Source organism: Leguminivora glycinivorella, chromosome Z (genome assembly GCF_023078275.1).
Source record: "Leguminivora glycinivorella isolate SPB_JAAS2020 chromosome Z, LegGlyc_1.1, whole genome shotgun sequence".
Taxonomy (NCBI): Eukaryota; Metazoa; Arthropoda; class Insecta; order Lepidoptera; family Tortricidae; genus Leguminivora; species Leguminivora glycinivorella.
Window position 1 is genome coordinate 20,012,001 of NC_062998.1, and position 8,969 is coordinate 20,020,969.

Below are 8,969 nucleotides of genomic sequence, written 5' to 3' on the forward strand. Positions count from 1 at the left end.
AAATACATCTGTATGACTTTGTTTTTATGGGTCGGAATTAGATTTTATAATACTCCAATTTATGCCTATTACCGATGGTACGATCAGATAACCCTCGGTAATAGAATATATAAGAATCTATTACCGATCCATGCAATATTTGTTTGGGTCGGTAATGGGTTCCTATAGAAGTATCTATTACCGAGCGACATATTAGTCTTGTATCAAAATATGACATTTAGTGTACCGTAAGTACAGATTTCTTAGGTGAAACTGAGTCTTCTGTGGGTATTCATAAAGGAGGATAGTATAGGTATATGTATTTGTCATAATTTGTATATTCAACCGTCGGTATTAAGCTCCGAATTTTGAGATGGGTTTCTATTTACCGATGGCAGAAAAACACTGTCATTCATACCCTCGGTAATGAAATCTCAATTCGCGTTAATAGAACTGCAACCTGTTCATTACCACGGTAATAGAAAATTTAGGTATGTTGGCTTCAGTAATCATTTTATGACATATAATAAACTAAAATGATCCTAAAACTCTTCAAAACTAATAGTTCAATAAATACTCTTCCATAAAAAAATATTTGTGGTCGTTAATGAGCTTTGATACCCTTAATTTTTTGGTATCTTTTGAAATCTGCCTTAAGTACCACGTTAATAGGCGCCATTACCTTAATTGCATTTATAATTTACGTATGGCTTTACGTTTAATAATTGTCATCTTTTGGTGTATTATTTCTAATACCTAATACGTTAAATTCTTATAAATTTTGGTAGCAGATTATCAGAAGCCATTGTGTCAACAGTAAAATCATAGCTCGAAAATTACACTGCTTTCCTATTATCCAATTATAAATGGGAAAGTGTGTGTGTCTGTTTATTTGTCCGTCTTTTACGGCAAAACAGAGCGACGAATTAACGTGATTTTTTAAGTGGAGATAGTTGAAGGGATGGAGAGTGACATAGGCTACTTTTTGTCTCCTTCTAACCCGCCACTTCCCTATAATTTTCGAATTTAACGCGAGCGAAGCCGCGGGCAAAAGCTAGTCATGGAATAAATGTAACTATTACCTTCCGACACTAAACCACGAACGTCTTCAAACTTCGATCTTATGCCTTTTTCAAATATTTACATACTGTATAAAATCGATAAAATACGTACTCGTTTTTTCTTACGTACTTATAGTTGTTATTTCACCTTAAGTGCGTTTTCACATTATCCGATCCGATATCGAAGTCGGAAGGATTTCAAAGGAAAAAATCAAAGATGGCGGCGTAAATTTATGGGATATCGGCCCGACATCCGTATCGGGTCGTCTTCCTGCATTTATGTTATTTTAATGTTTATGGGTACTCAAATGTTAACCTTGATGATGATGATATGATATCCTTTCATCCCTCATCAGGGAATCTTTAACCGACTGTTAACCTTAGAAGTATTATTTGATTTCTTGACTCCACAGTCAAACTTATATCATAGTTTTGTGGAGCACTGTATATTTATACTATAGTTACCTTTGATTGTAATAATTAAATAAATAAAAAATAATAATGTGAAAACTCAGTAAACGCATTTTAAGGCATTGAGGTAATTGGGTTTTCGAAAAGCTAAATATTCGTTTTATACTTCTGACAAAGCGATGTTTAGATTACCTGACCCACAGATGTCATATATACCATAGATCAAGCAAGCGTATCTCTTAGCTAGGTACTTAGCGTGTCAAATGAACTCAGTAAAACCCACTGAGTTGTCCATCTTTAATCGCAGCTTGCAGCTTTCGGGCCCAAATTTTTGTAAGTTGAAGTCACAAAAACATAAAACATGCCTCGTTACGTGATATTTAATTGCAACAACACAAAAATTATGAACACTCAAGGGCCTGAGACATATTTAAAATCACAAGCAAGTAACAACTTCAGTACAAAATCTGACACGCTCGGCCCCTATACAAATAGATGAAATTGTTTCTTCTATTCAAATCTAGTTCTGTGACCTAACTATGGTACATATTTGAGTTTTAATACTCGTTTGATTTAGGTATCTTTCATAAATGTTTCGTAAGCTACTTTTGTGTGGAATCTATAATATTATTGGTAAAATCCGGTCTAAATAACTGTTATATTTCTATTTGAGCTGGCTGAAAGTGGTAGCAGAATTAGCATCGGACAGTCGAGTTCGTTTCAATAGTTTTCTGTTCCGCGCGGCGGCGGCGCCATATTTCTCCGGGTCGGTTTGTTCCGGCCATCTTTCATTGTGCGGGCCGTGGAAGCGGAGCCGTGACGAATGCGGCGGACACGCGGAAAATTGGAAAAGCGGCGATCAGCTGCAGCCGCGACTCGCGCCGCGTTACACCCGCCGGCGCCGCTGGACCGGCTAAACCCTTTCCTTGCTAATCGACACAGATTTTATTTTCTTAAACTGATAAAACGTAAAATAAAACAAAAAACATAAAATCTTTAAAAATATTTCCTTAAATATATAACATGACATATATGTATGTACTTAGGTACGTGACTTATTACATAAATAACAAAAAAGGAATAATCCAATTCCATTAAATTCCAGCATCAAATTCCTTTAATTCAATGCAGATCCAATCGCCGACGATCGATGTTCGTAATGGTAATATTTATCGTCAAAGTTTGAAGTAGTTTAGTTGAGACACTTGAGACTTATGCTCATCAACAACACTATTTGGAGCACTTAGGCGCTTCACACATTGACGACGCGTCTCGTTGCGAGACGCGGAGCGACGGACTCGTATGCGGGGAAAACGCACCAACGTGCAACGTACGCGTGCCTTTCGTCTCGCGTTAATTTCACATTCGAACGTTAAGACGATACAGGAGGGGTCAATTCTCCATACAAACGCTCTCGACTATTTGCTCCCTGGTTTTTGAAGATCATTTGAAGTTACAATTATGATTAATACCCATTACCCATATAACCATAATCGGTCGTCGTTCTTCTACACACAGGTCTTCGGGTCTCAGTGCTTAGTCGCAGTACGGTCGACGTTTAGTCGAGGCGACCCAAATGGGGACGATTGGTAACAGGCACAAATGGTCACAGAAGTGACAGAAGTGTGCACTACGCGTGCGCATATTGTTACCGTTTGGCGACTACTTTCCCAAAATCATTCGTTCATTTCATTCTTTTCAAATGGCGACTGTCAGAGACGTCAAAGTAAAAAAGAAATAAAATCATTTGACATTAAAATGTAATGGCGTAAGAATTTGTTAAAGATAAATATTGATTGCATTTGTAATATAATGTGGGCTAATTACCATGGCCAATTAAATTGCTCGAGTGATTTCATAAAATAAGTCTAAATTTATCAACGCGCCATCAATTTACCTCAGTTTAACCAGCAATAATATTATTGACACTAATTTGTAATGTTACAGAGACATAAATAAAACGTAGTAGAGTAAATAATTTGTTTTTTTTGTAACCCAAACAAAATACTTGTAGATACAAGTGCGGAAAAGAGGAAAATTAATACACGAACAAAGGGAGTGTTTTAAATCGACACGAGTTGTGAATGTCCTTTTCGCACGTGTATCGTACGACGATTTTCAATACCTAAATCTAAGCTAAGAGTTTCGACCAGACAAGAAATGAATCATTGCTTGCACTACTGCGTTAAAAAAAGCAGCATCTGTACTGAAAAAAACTATTATTGCGCAACATAAGAACCCAATACATAAAGAAAACTGCGTCACAAATACTAAGTAGTAACTACCAGCATTCATAACAATATAATATACGTCGATTTTCATTAATATTACTATCAACATTAATTTCAGCGATCTGAACTTCTGTGTCATTTCTGCCTAAAAATAATGAAGGTTAGAATAATACTAACTACGTTATGTATAGGAATTTACTCTAGTATGCACTTCACAAGACATCTATTAATATCACAGTAAATACTCTATTTCATTTGATACCTACTTTTATTGTGTAAAGCAATACTACACATCTTTTTTATCAATAAGAATTAAAAATTATATATCTAATACATTAAGTAACTATAAAGTGCTTATCTATTTGTATTATCGTTCTGTACTTTTCTTAACTTTCCCACATTTCTATAAAATGTCGAAGAGTGTTTAAATGGTCGTCGTTGTTTATTATTATTTAATTCGCTCATATTTAAATGATTCAAAGCTACCAGTCCACAACTTCACAAGACAGTTTGAGAAACCTTCGTATTTCAGATTGTCATTTGCGGATACAGTGGTTTAGGAGCAGTTCGGTAATCAGACCTACACATGTGTGTACAAATTCTGTCAATGTCACTGTCAAAAACCGTTCTGACAGTGACAATGACAGCCACAAATTCGTCCACATGATGTTACCGTTATGTGTGCATACGTCGACTAATAAAGTGTCGTTAAAAATCGTTCTGACAGTGACATTGACAGCCACAGATTCGTACACATTTTGTTACCGTAACAAGTGCACACGGCGACTACATTTTGTTATTGTATCAATACGGTCGCATTGTTTGCACGACATTGACCCTGCTTAGGATCTCGTGCGTCGGGCTTCGCCCGACACTTTAAATTAGTGGGCGCCGAAGGCGCCCGGCAGGACCGCGTGCGTCGGGCGAAGCCCGACACCACAGAATATATAATAGTACAAGTACAGAAGGCTTACTCCTTTGATGTTCACAAAATGCCACCATTCTAAATTCTTACCTACATTAACGAACGGACCGCACGCGCGCAGTCGACATTGAGTTCTAATGCGCCGCGCGAAGGTCGTCACCATTGAATGGGCCGCGAATTCGCGGCCGCCGGCATGTACTTGTAGCTCGGCGAAAGAATCGCGAAGTGAGCCGCCCCTGCCGACACTTTAAGTTAGAGGGCGCCGAAGGCGCCCGGCTTGGGAGCGAGTGCACGCCCGACACTTTAAGTTAGTGGGCGCCGAAGTTTAAGTTAGAGCTTAGGACCGCGTGACGGCGTGACGCTCTAAATATGAGCCTATGAAGGCCTCTTTAAGTCCTATACCAATATAGGACGTGACTCTGTAAGGACTCTTTTAGATTTAGGACCGCGTCCACGGTGTGTACACCCTCATGAAGCATATTACCGTATACTGAAAGAGACAGGTATAGCTGGCAATCAGTATCGTGGTACCGCATTTTCTTTCTCTTTATGAAAATTATAATAACTTTAGATGATTAATTAGCTTTCAATAATATATTGTCGTAGTAGAAAGTCATAGGTTACGGTGACCGCTTTCCATCAGGCGGGCCGTATACCTGCTTGCCACCGACGTGGTATATAAAAAAAAATCTGGCACGATGACGTAACATACCCTTCATCTAGGGTTTCCTGCAATCTATGATACACGTCAGAATGTCAAAACAGCGTCAAAATTCATCTAGTTCTTATTATGACTATTTGCTGTACGAAATTGAACTTAAGGTCGAAAAAAATATTGCAAATCTTTAATAAAATTAATTTATAAAGCAGCCAAATTTGTTTCTTTGGCAAACCTTCTTGTGTAACCGCATTCGGATAATGCGTGGATCTACTCGTATGTCAGAGCGCTTGCGGATTTGCAAATAGTAATTTTTTGCGAGAAATCAATGAATTATCCGGTGTAATCAAGTAAAGCTGGGAATAAAGGCTAACAATATATACATATTTAGAATGTGCTAATCAAGCCCTTTCAAATGATATACAACATGTCATCCTAACTTCATTTTATTTTTTTGCTTCGTTACTTTATGACCTCTAGAGGGCGCCATGTTTCGTTTGCGGTGACGTCATATAGCCTATAACCAGCGGACAATTAAGGCGATTCGAATGACATATCGTTTGTCAAATTCTAATGAGTTGTTTAGAAGTTATGAGGGAACAGATGAACATATATACATACATAGCCACATACATACCGGTCAAAATCATAACCCTCCTTTTGCGTTGCCGTAGTCGGGTAATAACCCTCCTTTTGCGTTGCCGTAGTCGGGTAAAAAGACAAATGTCGCAAATGTCCGAAAACTTGTAACATGGCAAACCTGCATGTTGCAGCCGCGGCGCGCACTGGCCGACAAGAAAAAAAATACGAGTATGTGCATATCGCGAGTTTTTTGTTTTTTATTGGAATTTTTTTCTCTCTCTCGTTCTACTAGGTATTCCGTATTCCTGAATTAATTATTTGTAGCTTGTGTTTTGTTATTTATTGATGTAAATAGCTTTGTGATTGGGTTGCGTAATACTTGTGTTTAATGCAGGTAACATTATTATTGTTATATTAATGTAAATAGTTTTAAGTAAACCTAATCCTAGTCTTATTGTAAGTACGTCACTAGTTCGCGAAACTTAACAAGGCTTGGGCAAAGTTCCGACTGCGAAAGCACACGCGATTGTTGCTGCCCTTTCTTTTACTTCTTTTTTTTAATTTAAAGAAAAACTTTTGACGCTGCTTGACTAGGGAATAACCTGCTGAACGCTCAATCCTACAATAGTATTTTTCCCCTCACTAGCTCGGAAACACGTGTTTTATCATTTAATACCAGCGGGTAAAAACGCATTTTATCCACTAGTGGGTAAAGTAATCTGACCTTGAATAAAGTCAAATTAACTGTTTTAAAATTGATAAAAGTAGGTGAATCTAGTAATAAAGATGATTTACCACCTGTGGAACTACTGGAAGCAGTGATAAACGCATTTTTTTTGCGTTGTAGTTTCCTCGCTATAGTGAGGGGAAAAGATTTGTGTTACACTCGGGTGCAAATGTATTTTACTTCTCGTGTGTTAAAAAACTCGCAAGTTCAGGATTCTATTCTCGAACCACTCGCTTCGCTCGTGGTTCAACTATAGAATCCTTTCACTTGCTCTTTTTTGAATTCCACACTCTGCGTTAAAATACAACTTTGCCCCTTGTATAACAAATAACTATTATACACTTCCGATCAACCTAATAGAGAGCAGAACTTTTCAGTCAGTAAGTAAGTAGATAAGCTTGCTGAGTCTATCGCAAATTAGTATAGTACTTGTATGAAGTTCTATATTTGAAATTATTATAGTTGTCTACAGAGAATTATTATTTAATAATGAAATATTAGGCATAGTTGTCAAGTGTTATAGACTATCCAACACTGAAAAGTTGGCACTTATAGTTTAGTCTGTGGTATCCTAATTGACAGAAAGTCGACGAGCAGAAAAACTACGTTATGGTCAGTGTTGCCAGATCTACTGATTTAGCAGTAGATCTACCTGATTTTGAAAAAATCTACTGATCTACTGTTTTTTTTGTAATTTTTCAAGAAATCTACCTGCTTCTTTCCAAATCGATATTTTTTAGTATAAACAATTGGATTGGCTTCAAATTTTTACTATAGACGGTTCAACAACTTAGTCAAGGCGCGAAATTAAAAATTTCTATGGGTCAACTTTCATCCCTTCATTTTTAAAGTTGCTGCTTTTTTCTAGTGACAGAAATCGCTTGACAGACTTTATATCTGTGATTGTTCGTAATGTAGTGGTAGCTTATTGGTATTAGCAATAGCGATTTAGGCGGGTGCAAGAAGTTTGATGTTTGTATTCTAACTGGTTTTATATGTGTTCTAGGGTGGAGCGAAAAAACACTTTTCTGGAATTAGCAAACCTAATAGTTATCAATCAATGCCCCTTAGTCTATGAAGCCTTTGTGCAAATTTTCAGCTTTTTAAATCAACATCTTCTGCCTCCGCATTAGGGTTGAAATTTTTGAAAATCTCATACAAACCTAGAAATCGTATTAAACGTGATCGTTTTAACCGGGTTCTACTGTATTAATGTTTTTTTTTCTGATTACTAAATGTCATGGTGTAGTGTCAGCATTTGACGTTTAACAAATGGAGGGTGCTTTATAGGTTTTGGTGTGAACTGTACTATAAATATCATCTTCACTCAGCTCACCGGATACGTAGTAGTCCCGACAACATTTCATTGCAAGTTTGAGAAAAAGTTCTTATTTGTGCAACTGCCCCATCGATACTGAATAGGAATGGAATCAATTGAATGCATCCTACACCTTATAAAACAAAGTCCCCCTTCGCGTCTGTCTGTGGGTGATTCTCTGTAAGGATGTTCAACAAACAGTCCCCTGGCAATGATTTTTTGAAATATTTATTAATGAAATCCTAAATAGTTAGTATAATTTAATAAAACCCATTTGCCTTAATTAAATTATACAAACTATTTCTGATTTTATAAATAAATATTTTAAAAAATCATTGCCAGGGGACTGTTTGTTGAACATCCTTACAGAGAATCACCCCTGTCTATGTGTGTTCGCGATAAATTCAAAAACTACTGAACGGATTTTCATGCGGTTTTCACCTATGAATAAGTGATTCTTGGGGAAGGTTTAAGCAAATAATTTGTTGCGACTTTGTTTATTTATTTGCGATATTTACGATATTTGCTAAACAAGTCGGACAAAATCCCACTGGCTGAGAGCCTTAATCGAAAACGCTGCCAAAACCGTTTCAGCTATATCAATGAGCTGTATAACGAAATAGTGTATCTCTCATAGGTTTACATAAAAGTCCGCGAAAGCATATGCCTATCTTTTACGGATAACTTACTATGTATAACCATTTTTAAACCCCATGCGTAGCTTCGTAAAAATTGTATGGGATAAGTTTTTTCTTGATGTGTGGCTTTTCGATTTGGTTTTTTTTTCATACAAACATTTGATCATGGATAAGAAAGAAAAAAAGCTTGTCAAAAATGACCTTTGTATGTTTTTTCTAAAACCTATAAACGCAAATCTTCATGAATTTGAAATCGCGAGAAGTCTAAAAGAGTTGCAGGACCGTTTTCGTGTAACAGCATAATTTTTCTTTCATTCTTCTTCATTTGGTATCAATATTTGTAGTCTACTGCTTTTTCTCCCGATCTACTGGTTTTTTATTCATTTTTCTACTGTATACTTCAGATTCCGTCTGGCAACACTGGTTATGGTCGCTTACG